Source organism: Macaca nemestrina, chromosome 14, assembly GCF_043159975.1.
Source record: "Macaca nemestrina isolate mMacNem1 chromosome 14, mMacNem.hap1, whole genome shotgun sequence".
NCBI classification, from domain to species: Eukaryota; Metazoa; Chordata; class Mammalia; order Primates; family Cercopithecidae; genus Macaca; species Macaca nemestrina.
Window position 1 is genome coordinate 10,358,283 of NC_092138.1, and position 17,920 is coordinate 10,376,202.

The window sequence follows — 17,920 nt, forward strand, 5'->3', positions numbered from 1 at the left end:
AGAGGGGCCCAGCTGATCAAAGGCATGGCAGGTTTTTCCAAGATTAGATTTTTGTCCAGCTTTTGTTTTATACGGTTGGTAACAAAACCAACCACTGCCTGTTTCCCTTGATTATGCTCCTCCCGTCTGCAGCTACACCTCAGACATGCTGATGGGAGTGTAGAGTGTGTGGTGTCAAGAAGAACTGGACACAGTTTTCTGGTGATGTGCTCTTTGATGTGATATGGTAACAAATGGAATACCTCTTGCTTTATCATTCTACGTGTAAAAGATTCTGATCGCCAAGCTCAGAATAATTGTGCTAGTCACTTGACTTATGCTGTCTTCTATGTCTACTATGGATTAGAAACCAAGACATTTCACTTGGCATTGTGAAATAAGAGTAGTGAGAAGCATTTGCCTTCATCTCAACCAGAGGATAAGTGAGTATGGAGGTAAAGATAGCAAATACATATACCAATATAGAATTTAAAACTAAGCAATACAAGAGTATGCTCAGGGGAAACTGTAAATTGATACTGGGGCTAGTTTCAGAGGAAAATCTGGATCCTTCAGAGTTAATTACTGCAAACAATCAAAATCAATGGTGGATATCTTAAACAGAAAGAGAATTCCATGTATAGCTCGGCCATGGTTTGCATGTCACCCTGCTACCGCAATGAAGAAAGCTTCCAAGTTGAAGAGTCAGCAAAGGCAAATGGGGTGAGAGGAGAAATCAGTACTTCAAGCATTAGGACAGGAAACTCCCATCAGCAAGGAGTTTGAGTTTTTCCAGGAATTGGAAAAACGCCTGTGTACCTGGAGTAATGATAGAGGGGGTGTATATCAAGATGAGGATGAAAGTCAGAGTGTGTCAAACCATGCAGAAGATGGTAGGATAACATTCAAATTTTTATTCTTAAAACACAAAGAAAATAAGTTGAGTATTTTCAGCAAGACAGCAACAAAATTACATCTCTGTGTGTGTTTTAAATAGATGCTTATTAATATTTAGAGAATAGATCTGAAAGCACTACAGTATAAAAAAAAGTCAATGAAGCCATTTTTAGATGGTATATTCAATAATAGTAGACGGGGTCAAGAAAAGCAATGAATTGGAATTATTCCTAAAAACTATGGTTTCCACAGAAGAAGGGAGGCAAAAATAAGAGGTTCTTACAGGTTTTTAAAAGAAGTCTCGCTATGTTGCACAGGCTGATCTTGAACTCTTGAGCTTAAGCAATACTTCCACCTCACCCTCCCGGAGTGCTGGGATTACAGGTGTGAGCCACCTCACCCAGTCGAAACTCTAAAATTAATGTATGAGAATACCAGTCTCATTTTCCAGCATTGAATGTTCCTTCTCATTAACCAAAAATGCCATTTATCGTTAGTTAGATGATACATGCTTTAATACCTGCAATTAGTATGTATAGCGTGTGGTGGAAATACATTGATTTTTTTTTGTAAGTCATTGTGGCCTAATAAAGTGCTGGACACATAACAGAGATTTCACAGTTGAATGTTTAATACACTAAACTAGTTTATTAATATTTCATGTTATTATTGGTATATGAACACCTGTTGAATGCTTTTCATTGCTGACAGAATTGTCTCTGGTGCCTATGGGCAATTTAATATCTCTGAAATTTTATTTAATCCCTGGACATAGTGTCAGCTGAAGCTGTTTAGGAGAAAATCAGAGGAAGAGGGCCCAGGGGACCTGCTTAAGACCACAGCAACTACTTCCATTGCTCTCATCTATATAGAGGCTGGAAACCTTCTTTGATCTTTGGAGTTTAAAAAACGACAATGGTTAACTTGAATCTCAGAAGACATCTGAGAGGCAAAAGGATGCCAAAATAAAATGGCAATGAAAGGCAACCCATGAGAAGACAGGTATTTTAATGCAAAATTATTTTTATTTAACACAATCTTGTGAAACAGATATCTCTGCTACACAGATATGAAACTGAAACTCAGAAATGTTACCAACATTCCCTAGTTCACACAGTTAATAAACAGTGAAGGGAGAATTCAGGACTGGTCTTATCTAAAGACCATATCCATTTTACTATACCATATGAGGTGCTATAAGTAAGACTGTAGTTTTGTTTTAGTCACTTCTTGGCCAAGGTAATGCTGTTTAAACACTTGACTTTTCTCCTTGTAACTCTACAATTGTTATCACCATAACCATCGTAGAGTTATTAATCTATTATTACCACAAGCAAGGGTTCATTGCCACTCAAAGCTGTTTATAATTATAAATGTAATAAAATATATCTGTGCCAAAAGAAATAAGACACATTTGCTTGCTTTGGCCAATAGAACACAGCAAAAGTGATGACTTGTCAGTTCTGAATCCAGGCCCTAAGAAGCCCTATGTACTTCTTCTTTCTCTGTCTTGGAGCCTGCCCAGTTCCCACATGAACAAACTCAGGCCTCTTGGAGGATGAGAGACACCACGGAGGAGGGAGATGAGTCATCTCAGCTGCAGCCACTCTTCGGCCAACTGGATGACTGGATGACTACGGTAGCACTAGCCAGCCCTGTCTAGAACCAGCTGGACCTGGGCCAGATCATCAGAGCCATTCAGGAGCTAAATAAATGGTTGGTGCTTCCAGCCATCAAGTGTTTGGGGGTAGTTTTTTACACAATGAGAGCTAATTGTCATTTAAACGGTAAAAGCCTTAGTAAATATAAGCTACTGCCGGCCAAGAGTTATTGTCGCTCTTCTTACCTGCAGCGATGGAGTCCTTGTTCTCATAACCCACGGCTCTTCCTACAGAAAACCCCATCTTCTCCTTAGATTAGGGCCATAGGTAAACTGACTTAGGCTAGGGAACTAGTTAGTGATGTCCAAAGTTGCATGGGCCCGGATGCTTATAGTTTTGGAGGAACTTCTTTTTAATAATACAAAATTATCTCTCCAAGTGAACATTTATCTACATTTAGAACATAAATCACAATGAGTTACATACTTAAGAAGGCTTAAAGGCCGGGCGTGGTGGCTCACGCCTGTAATCCCAGCACTTTGGGAGACCGAGGTGGGTGGATCACAAGGTCAGGAGTTTGAGACCGGCCTGACCAACATGGTGAAACCCCGTCTCTACTAAAAATACAAAAATTAGCCAGGCATGGTGGCACACACCTGTAATCCCAGCTATTCAGGAGACTGAGGCAGGAGAATTGCTTGAATCCAGGGAGCGGAGGTTGCAGTGAGCTGAGATTGCACCATGGCACTCCAGCCTGGGCAACAGAGCAAGACTCTGTCTCAAAAGAAAAAAAAAAAAAAGAAGGCTCAAAAATATCACACGAACATTACAAAGTACAAAAAATACCATATTTGTGTTAATAGCCTGAGGCACTATTTAATATATTTTCCATGTATCAATGACTCCTTACTCTTTGATTAGTTCTCATTTGAAAGTAAACTTGCAATTTGCTTTTCTCTAGAGAAAATACAGATTCTTTCCAGATATCATGCTTAACAGAAATTCATTTGTAGTTGTTGTTATGAGTGGCACAGAAAATTTCGTTAGTTTCACAACTCATTATTGGTAAAGTCACATACAATTTTAGGATTGTTGTCAAATGTAAGAAAAATCCCATCAAATTTATTTCCCTTATGAACTACAAGATATCAGCGGATTTCATATAAATGGTACACTTTCTGCTTTTTTAATGTGAAACCACTAAACTTCATTATGATGACAAATGTCAGATACCCTAAGAGAGAGTCCATTATGTGGGGTTTATAAAACATGTGACTTCACATGCAAATGAACTCACTGTAGTATTCCTACAAGTATTTACCTTACAGTCGTAGACATTTTGAGGTGTGTGTGTGTGTGAGAGAGAGAGAAAGAGAAAGAAAGAGAGTTGCATTAATAAATATATTCCTGATAGGAAAGACTTCCATTTGAATGGGCCAAGATGAGTATTGAATATGCAGCTTGCAGATTTACATATCCGATGATCTGATGCTTGGGAGAATTTTCTATAAACTCTTGCCTCCTTAGATTTCAAACCATTTTTGTCCCCTCGAAACCATAAACATGCAATGGCTGAAACTACAGAGCACAGTGATGTCACAATCTTACTGCAATGGCAAGTGGATCAACACTGTTCTCCACGAGTGTTCCTAGAGAACATTTCTACTCAGGACAGCTAGCAATAACTTATCTATACACAGAAGTGACTTGGAAGCATATAAATACTCCCCTCTAAACTCAAACTCAATGTATCTTCAACTAGAATATGCCTTGGGTGAAGTCCAAACGTGTCTGATGCTATACCAAACTACCCAATATAAGAGGAAGCCAGAGGAGAATGAAACAGCTATCATAACTGACTGTGGTTAAGATATTTTACTTTTCATATGGAAAACATTAACTATGTGAGTAAATTCTACTGTTTTTTTCCCCAAGGGATGGAAAGGGAACATGTAAATAAGGGGCCCTGATGCTTCAGTTCCATTAACTTCAAGAGAAATCCCTGTCTCATTCTAAGAGAGTTAAAAAAAAAAAAAGAGGATAAAATATAGACTGTGATAAACTTATCAACATCAAGGTACTCTCAGGATCTGACACTTAATGAGTTGACTCAAGCAGTTAAGAGGGGCATTAATAATGTGGCAGGTGGGTTAATTGAAATGTGGACTCAATGGAGAACTACTGTCCCTGAAGAACTGCAGAGGAAAGCGTCTGAAGATTCTGGAGACTGGAAATATCAGATGGCATTTCTTATAACCAATATGTTCACCCACCCTTAAACCACACCCTGAGGGGGACCCAAAGGATAGACCCTTCACTAAGCCAACCAGATAATGCATTGATGAGGGGCACAGCTGAATTTGTGGGAAGCTCTCTGGTGGTTCTCCCAGTGTGAGCTATGGAAGATGGTGAGGAACTGTGGTAGTCACCAATTTACTGCCTCTCAGCTGCAAATTCATGCTGTGACACATGCTCTGCAACAACTGACAGAATTCCTTTCAGCATCTCTCCTTAACAGCGTTTGGTTTTGAAAACCAAAAATAAAATTCTAAGCCCCCCAACCATCTGAATGGACTCCTCTTCTTGGCCAAGGGCATTCCAAAGTTAACCTGAAAAACTAGTTCAGGTCACAATGGGAAGGGGGCCTGTGGGGTCAGGGGTTGGACGTGCCTCATTACTATTAACATCAACACAGACCTTAAGACTCATAGAACAGACTCTTTACATCTGATAAGAAACATTTACAATCTATTCTCTCTGAAGCCAGCTACCTGGGGGCTTCATCTGCATGACACAACCTTGGTTTTTCCACAACCCCTTACTGTAACCCAGACATTCTTTTCATTGATTCCGGCTCTTTAGATAATAACCAATTGTCAATTAGAAAATCTTCAAATCTGCTATGACCCGGAAGCCTCTGCTTCCAGTTGTCCTGCCTTTCCAGACTGAAACAACGTACATCTTACACACATTGATTGATGTCTTATTTCTCCCTAAAACACATAGTTTATAAACCAATTTGAAGGCTGACTACCATGGGCACATGTCATCAGGGCCTCCTGAGGCCTGTGACAGGCATGTCCTTAGCTTTGGCAAAATAAACTCCTAAATTAATTGAGACTAGGCTCAGGTGCTTTTGGTTTACAGTTTTCTCAGCAGAGGATGCTTGGAGAACATTGCAAGGAGACTGTCCTGCTGCTTCTGGGGCCATAAAGTTGAGAAGTGATATGAGGTGGGTGCTCTGCCCAGCCATGTGCCCAGAGGAGAGTCACTCAATGACCTCAGAGCCTGGCATGTCTCTTGCCCTCTGGACACAGACACAGAACTCTCTTTTCCTCCAGTCCCACTCATGCACCCACTTCCTTTGCTCACCTGCACCCCACCTGCACCGCAGAGGGTTGCCACTGGCACCCTCCTCACTCTGAAAACCTGCATGCCAGGTTTCCTGCACCCCAAAGTTGCTTCCTGCCTGCCCAAAGCAACTGAGGGCCAACTCACCTGGGAAAATCAGCAAATGTCTCTACCTCCCAGTGGGTTGCAACTATACCTTCTCCAATGAGGTCTGAACCTCAGACTTGGGGAGGGGTCCCTCTTTCAAGCTTGTCCTTCTTTGAGTACTCTACCTCAGTCCAAAAGTACTACACAGTTTTATTATATATTATAGCTACTCTTTTCTTTTAAATACATTTTTAATTTTAGAAACAAAGACAGTACAGATTGTTCCCATATACTCTCCATCCTATGTCTGCTGTTGTTTACATCTTACATTACCAATGTACATTAGTCATAGCTAATGAACCAATATTGGTACTATTACAGTTTACTATTAGCTAAACTCCGTATCTTATTAAAATTTCATTAGCTTTTCCCTAATGTTCTTTTGCTGTTCCAGGATCCCATTCAAGATACTACATTAAGTTTACTCATGTCTGAAAAAAATGTCTGTGTCCTAATTCCCAGAACCTGTCAAAATGTTAGGTTACGTGGCAGAAAGGAACTAGTTTCAGATAAAATTAAGGCTGCTAATGCACTGATCTTAAAATAGGAGGGTTAGAGGAGTAATGTCAGCAAGATGCAAGACTAGCAAGCCCAGAAATCCCCCATATAAATGTAGAATAAACAAGTAAATATTGACTAAAATAGCCTTATAGGAGCCCTTGAAATCAGTAAAGATTACAGTAACCAAGCAAAAGCCCCATCAATAAAAAGTTACATTCAAAACAGTAAAAAAAGTTCATGGCATTTTAATTTGCACTTGCCCTACCCCTTCCCTGGAACTGTACAGTATGGTCTGGGGGAAGCAGCAACCCAGTCCCCAGTTACCCTATGGGGCAACTGAGCAGAGAGAGCAGGGCAGGCCAAATTTGCAGCAGTCTAATCTGTCCAGGGATTGCCTGATTAATCTCTGTGTCACCCAACTGAGAGCTCAGATGGCCAAATGAAGCACACCTCAGACTGGACAAAGCTGTGAAATATAACTTACGAAAGCTTCAGGGGGACTACAGACCTGCAGATGCCTGGGGCAAGAGATTAGTGATTGAGAAATACAGTAGAACTGCTAAGACCCTGGGAAGAGGCAGGGTTGACACTCACAGAAATGAAGTCATGAAAAGCAGCTGGGTATAAGGTGGACTGGAGAAAGGCACTCTCACAGGGAAGACGTATGACCAGAAGAGACCTGAGAAGACTTTAAGTGTTCATGATGAGCTTATACCTGAAGGTCTTCCCCTATACAGAGCCAGTCTATAAAGACAGAGGTGGCTGTTTTTTCAACTGCCAGTCTTCAACTAAAGGTCACAAGAAACAAGAAAACGTGACCCACTCACAGGCACAAAATAACCCTCTAAAAGTTGTTCCTGAAGATAAAAGGCATCAGACTTACTAGCAAAGACTTTAAAACCACTGTCTTAAATATGCTTAAAGAGCAAAAGAAAAACACAAAGAACCCCCACAAACCAGGAAAATGATATATGAACAAAATGAAAATATCAACAAAGAGAATTTCTTTAAAAAAACCAAACAAATTCTGGAGCTGTAAAATCTCACATCTGAATTGAAAAATTCATTAGAATTCATCAACAGATTCAAACAGGCAGAAGAAGGAATCAGTGAACCTGAAACAGGCCCTATTGAATCTGAGGAGCAAAAAGAATAAAGAATAAAGAAAAGTGAACAGAGCATGAGGAATTTATGGGGTGCCATCAAGTAGACCAATATATGCATTACGGGGCAGGGGGTCTTAATAGGATAAGACATAGAGAAAGGGGAAGGAGATAGGCAGATTATTTCAAGAAATAATGACCCAAAACTTTCCAAATTTGAGGAAAGACATAGACACGTAAATCCAAGAAACTTAATAAAATCTGAAGAAATACACAACAAAACACAAATTGTTGAAAGACAAAAAGAGACTCCTGAAAGCAATAAGGGAAAAGCAACTTATCACATACATGGTGCTACGGTTTGAATGTCTGTTCCCTCTAAAACTCATGTTGAAATTCAGTTGACACTGTAACGCTATTAAGATGTGGAACCTTTGCGATGACTAGGCCATGATGGCTCTGCCCTCATTGGTGGAATGAATGCCATTAGAAAATGCCAAGTTCAGGTTCCCTTTGTCTTTCTCTCTCACCGGTTGCTCTTCTGCCACGTGATGCGTGTCACCATGGTGACACGGAAGAAGACCCTCACAATCTGCCAGCACCTCGATACTGGATTTCTTGGTCTCAACAACTGTTAGCCAGTAAATTTCCACTCAGTATAAATTGCCCAGTCTCAGGCATTCTGTTAAAGCAGCACAAGATACTTCCTCAAAGAAATTATGAGCATATTTCTCAGCAGAAATTGTACAGTCCAGAAGTTAGTGGGATGGTATAATTAAAATGCTGAGAAAAAAAATCAATCAAAAATTCTATATCTAACAAAACTGTCCTTCAAAAGTGAGGAAGAAATTAAGATATTCCAGATATAAGCTGAAGGACCTGCCCTACAAGAAATGCTAAAGGGAATCCTTCAAAAGGAACAAAGGATGCTAGACAGTAACTAGAAGCCAGGTAAAAATACAGATTTCCCATAAAGGCAAATATATGGATAAATATAAAAATCAGTTTTTGGTTGATAACTTCATTTTTTATTCTTCTACATAATTTAAAAGACAAAAGCATAAAAATAATTATATAGTAATGGATACAATATATAAAGATGTAACTGTAACATTAATAATATAAAATGGTGGGTGGTTTTGTAAAGAGTAGAGTTTTTAAATTGTGATTGGAATTAGCTGGTATCAATTTAAAATACACTGTTACACATGTAGGATGCTATATGTAATCCCCATAGTAACCACAAAGATAATATCAATAGAATGTACACAAAAGGAAATGGGAAGGAAATCAAAATATTTCATTATAAAAATCAACTAAACAAAAAGGCAATAATGGAGGAAATGAAGGACAAAAAAAGCAATAGGACTTAAAAGAAAACAAATGGCAATAGTCAATTCTTCCCTATCAGTAATTACTTTAAATGTAAATGTATTAAACTGTGCAATTAAAACACATAAATTGGCAGAATTGATTTTTTAAAAATATGATTCAACTAAAGGATGTCTACAGAGACTCACTTTAGATCTAAAGACACAAATAGGAGGCCAGCCATGGTGGCTCACACCTGTAATCCCAGCACTTTGGGAGGCAGAGGCAAGCAGATCACTTGAGGTCAGGAGTTCGAGATCAGTCTGGTCAACATGGTGAAACCCTGTCTCTACTAAAAATACAAAAATTAACTGAGCATGGTGGCATGCATCTGTAATTCCAGCTCCCTGGGAGGCTGAGGCACAAGAATTGCTTGAACCCAGGAGGTAGAGGTTGCAGTGAGCCAAAATTGTGCCACTGTACTCCAACCTGGACAACACAGCAAGGCTCCATCTCCAAAAAAATGCCAGGTGCAGTGGTTCACACCTGTTAACCCAGCACTTTGGGAGGCCAAGGCAGGCAGATCACTTAAGGTCAGGAGTTTAAGACCAACCTGGCCAACATAGTGAAACCTCAACTCTACTAAAAATACAAAAATTAGCTGGGCGTGGTGGTGCGTGCCTGTAGTCCCAGCTACTCGGGAGGCTGAGGCAGGAGAATCGCTTGAACCCGGGAGTCAGAGGTTGCAGTAGCCAAGATTGCGCCACTGCACTCCAGCCTGGCGACAGAGCGAGACTGCATCTCAAAAAAAAAAAAAAAGAGAGAGAGAGAGAGAGAGACTGGGGTGATTATACCAACAGTAGACAAAATAGACTTTAAGTCAAAAACTGGTATAAGGTACATGAACATTGTATAATGATAAAAGCATCAACTCACCAAGAAGACATACACATTTTTCTCAAGTGCACATGGAACATTTTCCAGGACAGACGATGGTAGGCCGCAAAATAGGTCTTAATAGTTTAAAAACATTTAAATCATACAAAGTATGTTTTCTGATAAAAATGTAATGAAACTAGAAATAAACAGCAGAAGAATCCACATACATGTGGAAATCAAACACCTTTTTTCTTTTTTTTTTTTTTGAGACTTTTTGCTCTTGTTGCCCAGGCTAGAGTGCAATGGCATGATCTTGGCTCACTGCAACCTGTGCCTCCCGTGTTCTTCTCCTGTCTCAGCCTCACAAGTAGCTGGGATTACAGGTCCCCGCCACCAGCCTGGCTAATTTTTGTATTTTTAGTAGAGACAGGGTTTCACCATGTTGGCCAGGCTGGTCTTGAACTCCTAACCTCAGGTGATCTGCCCACCTCAGCCTCACAAAGTGCTGGAATTACAGACATGAGCCACCACACCTGGCCTCAAACAACATATTCTTAAACAAACAATGGATCAAAGAAGAAACTGCAAGGTAAATTAGACAGTATCTTTGAATGAAAATACAATATACCAAAATTTATGGGAGTCAGCAAAAGCAGTTACAGGGGAAATGTATAACTGTAAACACTTTGATTAGAAAAGAAGAAATATCTCAAATTAATGATGAAACTTTACATCTTAAAAAACTAAAAACAGAAATAAAACAAAACAACAACAATAAAAAACTAAACCCAAAGCTAGCAGAGAAAAGTAACAATAAAGATTAGGGCAGAGAAAAAAAATAGAAAATTTTTTAAAAAATAGGAAATCAACAAAATCATGTGTTCTTTGAAAAAAAAAAAAAAAACAAAGAAAAAACAAGCAAAAACAAACAAACAAAAAACAAAGGCTGGGTGCAGTGGCTCATACCTGTAATTCCAGCACTTTGGGAGGCCAAGGTAGGTGGATCACCTGAGGTCAGGAGTTCGAGACCAGCCTGGCCAATATGGTGAAATCCCATCTCTACTAAAAATACAAAAATTAGCCAGGCATCATGGCATGCACCTGTAGTCCCAGCTACTCGGGAGGCTGAATTGCTTGAACCTGGGAGGCAGAGTTTGCAGTGTGCTGAGATCATGCCACTGCACTCCAGTCTGGGCAACAGAGCAAGACTCTGTCTCAAAAAACAGAAAAAAAACTAACAAATCTTTAGCAACGTTACCCGAGACAAGACAACTAAAATTCAAAATGAAAGAGGGGATACTGCTGATTTCACATAAATAAAAAAGATTACAAGAGAGAACTATGAATGATTGTATGTCAACAAATGGATATCTACATGAAATAGACAAATACTATAAAAACACAATCTACCAATGTTGAATCATGAAGAAATGGAAACTCTGAAGCCTATAACTCGTCAGGTGATTGAATTAGTAATCAAAAACTTTCCAACCAAGAAAAGCCCAGGACTAGATGACTTTACTGGTATATTCTACCAACATTTAGGGAAGAATTAATATCAGTCCTCCTCAAACTGTTCCAATAAATTGAAGAGGAGGTAACACTTCCAAACTCACTCTACAAGGCCAGCATTGTCTGATACCAAAGCCAAAGACACTGCAAGAAAAGAACATTAGCGAACAATATCCCTTATAAATATTGATTCAAAAATTATCAACAAAATACTAGCAAACCAAATTCAACAGTGCATTAAAAGATTATCCACCAGGACTAAGTGGGATATATTCCTGGAAAGCAAAGATGGTTCAACATCAATGGTACTGACAGTTCAACACCATTCAACAAAGATGGTTTCAATGCACTGAAAATCAATCAGTGTAATACACCACATGGATAGACTAAAGGAAAAATATCAATTATTGCAGAAAATACATTTGACAAAATTCATAAAACACTTCCTTAATCAATACCTCTAAACTCTATCACATCATAAACTATGCATATACTTTCACCCCCAAAGCATCCTAAAACAACTCCTATTTAAAAATACACTTATATCCATGCTACTCACAAATATACAACCCAAGTATATGCAAGAACCCTAGAAATAAACAATTAAAATGTCCAAAACCCACATATAGATGAAATTAACCTATTCTGCTGAGCACTCTAGGAAAAAAAAGAATAAAAAATAAATAAATAAGAAGGAAAGAGCCCACGTGTGCCCCACTGACGGGGAGGTGTGGGTGGAGGGTTTGCAGTTCCACTGCAGCAAGGGCTCCTGTGTCCCTGTGTGGAAATGACACATGGAGTCCTGTCACGTCACAAAACAGCGCAGCACACAGACACTTACAAAGAGAGGGGAAATACACGACGCCTGGTTGTCTGCCGCCCCCGGCACCTCCCCCAGTCGCCCTGGCCAGGCCCTTTGTGTGCTTCCCCCACTCCCTGGCCCTGCACCCTCCCCACCACTTGGCGCCCAAACTTGGCTCAGGCTGCCTAGCAAAGTGCAGAACTCGAGTCCCAGTGGAACAGAAGATGAACTCAACTGAATTCAGTGAAGACGTAGAAGAACTTCTAAGAAGTGAGAGTGGAGACAGAGGCTGAAGATGCTGCTCTAGGCTGCTCCATGAATTCCAGGACTTCTGAGAAGCACCCTCTGGACAGCGTCTTCACTGCCCTCCAGGACTTGGCAGGTCAGCAGTGGCCCCCAGACTCCGTCCCCAGCATGAAGAGGAGGAAGCTGATCCCAGAGGCACTCCTAGAAGGCATGTGGAACCTGAGAACAGCTTGCCCTGCCAAGGCAATGGAGAGCAGGCTGGCAGGGCAGGAGCTCGGGCTCTGTGTGGCCAGGCAAGGAGGAGCCCTGCAACTACGCCACCACCCCTTACTACAAGAAGCCTCTGTATGGCATCTCGCACAAGGTCATGGAGAAGAAGAATCCTCCCTCAGGGGACCTGCTAAACATGTATGAGCTCTTCCAGAAGGCAAATGCCAGCAACAGCCCCTTGCCACTTAGGCTCCTGAATGAGCCACAGAAGTGGGACTGTGGCAGCACTGGGGCGGCCACCAACAGTGATCCTAACATCTACTTCCTGATCCAGAAGATATTCTACATGCTCAACACCCTCACGTCCAACAGGTCCCAGCTGCACAGCAAAGTGGACCTGCTCTCCCTGAAGGTGAACCACACTGAGATGGTGGCCAAATTCCAGCCGCCCCCACCACCCAACAGCAGTTCATGGGCGGCGTAGCTCAAGCAGATTGTGGACCAGAGCCTGTCGGGCGAGGCCCTGGCCTGCTTCCTGCTGGTGCAGCTCTTCCCCAAGCTCATCAGCCACAGTCGACTTCTCCCGAGGCTGCAGTGCCTGTGGCTTTGAGGCCAAGCGTAAGCTGGAGTCACTGCACCAGAAGCACATCCACAACTACATGGAGGTCTACTACCCCTCAGTGAAGGACACGGCTGTGTGACAGGCTGAGTGCTTGCCCCAGCTGAGTAACTTCTTCAGTCGCTTCTGGGCCCAGCGGGAGATGGAGAACAGCCAGCCCAATGGCCAGGCCGCCAGCTTCTTTGAGGCCGAGCAGTGGACCCCGGCCACTTCCTGGACCACAAAGAGGAGGAGGGCATGTCTCTGGATCGGAGCAGCACCATCGCCTCAGACCACGTGGTGGACATGCAGGACCTCACCGAGTTCCTGGATGAAGCCTCTTCACCCGGCAAGTTTGCCGTCTTCATCCTCCACTGGCTCTTCCCTGAGCTCTTTGACCACCGCAAGCTGGGCAAGCAGGACAGCTGCCACGGGGACGGCGGCAAGCAGGAGCTGGACCCGCAGAGGCTGCAAATCATCCGCAACTACAGGGAGGTCAACTTCCCCCACATGCAGGAGGAGGCCTGGCTGCAGCAGTGCGCCCAGCGCATCAACGACAAGCTCCAGGGTCTGCGGCTGGACCCGGGCAGCAAAGGTGAGCCCCCCACGCGATGACTGCTATGACTCCTCTAGCCTGCCCAATGACATCTCAGTAATCAAGGTGGAGGATAGCTTCAAGCGCGAGCAGCACTGCTCCAAGAAGATCTGGCTGGTGCCCATCGACTTGGACAAATTGGAGATCCCCCAACCCAACTTGGAGGTGCCCGGCACCGACTGCCTGCTCAGCAAGGAGCATTGCGCAGTATCTATGAGAGCAGCCTGTCCATCAGCAACTTCGCCTCATGCCTGCTGGTGCCCCTGTTCCCCAAGCTCTTCACCCATGAGCACCTGCACAAGCAGTACAGCTGCAGTGGCTCCCTGGGCAAGAAGTAGCTGGACCCATCCTGCAACAAGTTCATTCACCACTATGTGCACCTACGCTACCTCCGCACCAAAAACAACTGCTTCTGGACCCTGGAGTTCACTGGCAAACTGGACAAGCACTGCCCACGCCGGGACACGAGCAGAGGCGCTCCTACCAGCAGCGGTGCAAGGTCCATGTGTTGGGCCCGAGTGCAGAGACATGAGGAGCTATGCAGTCAACCCCAAAAGGTTTGAGGAGGAGTTTGAGGGTCCCCCGCTGCCCCCGAGAGGAGCAGCAAGGACTTCTGCAAGATCCCCTTGGACGAGGTGGTGGTCCCTCACCCAGCTTCCCGGTGCCCTCTCCCTACCTGCTGTCCGACAATGAGGTGAGCGAGATCATGCAGCAGAGCCTCTCCGTGGGCAACATTGCCACGGGGCTCCTCCACCACCGAGAACCTCCAGCTGCAGTACAACCATTCCCGGGCTTGCAACAAGAAGCAGCTGGACCCTATGCAGCTGCGGCTCATCCGCCACAACGTGGAAGCCATCTACCCCGTGGAGAAGGTGGAGGAGGTGTGGCACTGCGAATGTATCCCCAGCATCGACGAGCAGGGCCGCTACCATAACAGGAAAAAATGCAACATCCTCAAGAAAGCCAAGAAAGTGGAGAAGTGAAGGCCGTGGCCTGTCCAGAGACTCAGGGTCACCAGAGACTGAGCGATGCTCAGGAGCATGCCTATGGCATCCACAGACAGGCACCTTATGTCCGTGGGGTGTGGCTTATTACACTTGCACATGTACACACCCAACCAACCACAAGAAAGAAGCCTTGAGTTTGATCTCTTGTCCGCTTGTCCTTACGACTTCTGGCCTGCGTTCCCTGGCGGTGCAGCCTGAGTGTGGGAAGCATAAGCTGTGAGAGCAGGGACTCTGTCCTGCGTTCCCTGGCGCTGCAGCCTGAGTGTGGGGAGCGTAAGCTGTGAGAGCAGGGACCAGTGGGCAGGGGTCCTCTCTCCCTAGTCGTGTCCTCCCCAGCCCCTCACAACCTCAAATGCAAACTCAGCAGCTCTTTTGCTCCTCTTCCCATATTTTACAGCTTCCATTTTTATCCAATTTTTTTTTTAAATTAAAAAGAATCCCTTAAAAAAATCACTGGGCTCTTTGGGGGCCATTTTACTTAGAAAAAAATCTTTTAAAAAGTGCCATCTTCAGGCCGGGTGCAGTGGCTCATGCCTGTAATGCCAGCACTTTGGTAGGCCAAGGCAGGTGGATGACCTGAGGTCAGGAGTTCAGGAACAGCCTGGCCAACATGGTGAAACCCCATCTCTACTAAAAAACAAGCAAAAATTAGCCGGGCCTGGTGGCAGGTGCCTGTAATCCCAGCTACTTGGGAGCCTGACAGGAGAATCACTTGAACTTGGAAGGTAGAGGTTGCAGTGAGCCGATAAAGCACCATTGCACTCCAGCCTGGGCAACAAGAGCAAAACTCCATCCCAAAATAAATAATAAATAAATAAAGGTGCCATGTTGGTGTACAATGGCTAATCATAGCTTCAGGTGGCATGGATACTGATTTTACCGACCCTGTCTTTTACATCTGATTCTGGAAGAGTCAAGAGGCCTCCTGGATGGCAGTAGAGGGGATGGAATAGTGTGAAGTCCTTTGCGACCGTGTGCAAGCTTTCCCTTCTGCTCTGGTGCCTCGAAAGGCTTCCATCAGGTACGTGTCCGTCAGGCATGTGGGTAAAATGTGCTCACTCTGTAAAGGAGGACACTCGATGATGATGATATGAATGCAGAAAGCCATGGAACATGTCCGCAGTGTCTTCATTCGAGCTGTGTCCTTCCACTGTCCCCACTCCCTCTCCACATATGGTTGCTTGTTGGAGATTCTGGGTTCTGGGAGCTGTGGGGTGACTTCCCCAAACCTCAGTGTTAGCTCCTCCAGGCAGCACCACATCCTCATTCCCCAGGGTGGGCCCATGTCTGAGCCCCTCTTGGGGATCCCAGGCATTGGAAGGACACAGGTCATCTCAGATGGGGCATCCATGTCCTTTCCCAGGGTCCACTCAGAACTTCCCCCTTGGACACCCTAGAAAGTCCTGCTGTCCTCCACCTGGCCACCCCTCGGCTCTGGGAGACACATGTCTTCTCGCCCCACTGACTGGGAATGTCAGACTCCTGCAGGCCAGCTGGATGTCTTCCAGGAGCACCAACCAGGAAATTCCCCAACAGGTAAAATCTTTAAAAATGACACTTTTACCTACCTAACTTTGGGGGCCAAATGCCTAAGATGGAAAGGAAACAGTCTAACCAGAGTCCAGGAAAATTAATTGAATCACACGGCGTAGACATAAAACCCCTGTGGGAATATTACGGGTTCAATAACCTAATGGCTTAGTATTTTGTTACTTTAAATGCAGAGATAACAGAAACAATCTGAATATTCCTCATACAGCTGGTAAGGACTTCAGTTCCAGTGGCCATATGACATAATTCTGCCTTTACCCAGGGACATTTTTAAAAATATAACATCAGATTTTAAGCAACGTAAAGTTGCTAATCTAACTAGTAAATTTGCTCTTGTGTCATTTACCGATTATTTCTGTTGAAACTGCAAACCCGAGTTATTGAAATGTAGAAAGGCACAGGGACTTACTCTGTCACACACAGCTACTCATGCACACACACACTGCTTACTAAAAGCTGAAGTGAGATGAAGGGGGCCTACACGAACACTAAGTTCAACTTCTTTGTGCCTGGAAAGAAAGGACTGGAACAGCCAGGAGACTCACTTTCCCTCATCGCTTGGGCCCTTCTCTATGCCTTAGTATCTCCAGCACATGCCCACAGCACGCACACACACATGCCTTACCCAAAGACAGCTGTGGCCCTCCCCCCACCTGCCCCGCTGGTTGTTGGGGGTGAGGCGTCCCATGAAATTTGTTCCGGTTCCTAGGATGTAAACAAGAAGACTCCAAGCCATGAAGTGCCCTGCTTTCTAGAGGGTGAAATGTTGACCTCGCAAGTTTAGAAGCACAATCATTTATTAGTAACTTTTTTGAAATTCCCATCTACCCATGTCAGAGAAGTTCAACAAGTTCTAGGAATTAAATATGTCTGTTTGTAACCTAGAGCATGCTCAATTTTTGGAAACCATATTTCAGTGATGATTTTCTTAATACCTTTCACGTATAGGGCGTCTTCCCCCAAAATCTTACAGTCCCTTTCTGTGAAGCGAAATGGACACATCCTGGGAACTATTCCCGTCCCTCTGGACTGTCGTCAGGAAACGCCTGCAGGTCCTGTGCCCTGTCTATATCATGTCCTAACTTCTCCATCCGTACAGGTGGCTCCAGTGGGCACTTTTTTTTATTTTAAACTTTTTACATGAAGCAACAGAAGTACAAAATACTGATTTTTTTCAAAATTTAATGTGTTCCATGAAATCTGTTGGCAATCCCTTTCCTTCTGCCTGTCTAAATTCTTTGGTTTTTACTTGTTTGTTCTTTGGATTTTTTTTTTTTTTTTTTTTTTTGGTCCTGTATCCCAAGGACTAAAAAATTAGCACAGACATGTTTTGATGTTGAGTGAACTAGGTGGTAGGGTTCATTGGTTTCTCTGTTAGTAACTTTTTAAAGAATGAAGATAGTCATGAATGTACTGAGTGTTCAAACCCTGCTTTAGTTCACCTTGGCTGTGTCTACATGATGACAAATGTTTGACAGGGAATAAAGTCGTGTCTGGTGTCATTTGCACTAGTGCGCCCCTCCCCCTACAGTGTTGGTCCCAAACCTTCCTTTCCTTTATGTTTGTTGTTGGGGAGGGAGGACCACATCAGCAGCAATCATCAACCAACCAGTGGGATCTACTTAGTGGT

General features: G+C 43.4%; 1 protein-coding gene, 1 long non-coding RNA gene and 1 pseudogene across 6 annotated transcripts in view; 2 read left to right on the top strand and 1 right to left on the bottom strand.

The window, feature by feature from the left end:
* The window catches only part of LOC105498789 (uncharacterized), a 34,307-nt gene extending 16,836 nt beyond the window's left edge, over positions 1-17,471 (top strand). The window contains exons 2-7 of the long non-coding RNA XR_011612350.1: positions 1,652-1,878; positions 2,311-2,592; positions 4,240-4,381; positions 15,651-15,760; positions 16,103-16,275; positions 17,000-17,471. This is a non-coding gene — a long non-coding RNA (uncharacterized lncRNA). The remainder of the gene's footprint in view (positions 1-1,651; positions 1,879-2,310; positions 2,593-4,239; positions 4,382-15,650; positions 15,761-16,102; positions 16,276-16,999) is intronic.
* Positions 1-17,920, bottom strand: part of LOC105498787 (double homeobox protein 1-like) — a 112,966-nt gene that overhangs the window by 82,362 nt on the left and 12,684 nt on the right. The window contains exon 1 of one of the 5 annotated variants that reach the window (XM_071077591.1): positions 12,319-12,436. The exons of the other annotated variants lie outside the window; for them this stretch is intronic. The gene's annotated coding sequence lies outside the window, so the exon portion shown is untranslated. Of the gene's footprint in view, positions 1-12,318; positions 12,437-17,920 lie in introns of those variants that run through there. 5 annotated transcript variants of the gene reach the window in all.
* LOC105498790 (BEN domain-containing protein 3 pseudogene) lies at positions 12,308-15,559 on the top strand (annotated as a pseudogene).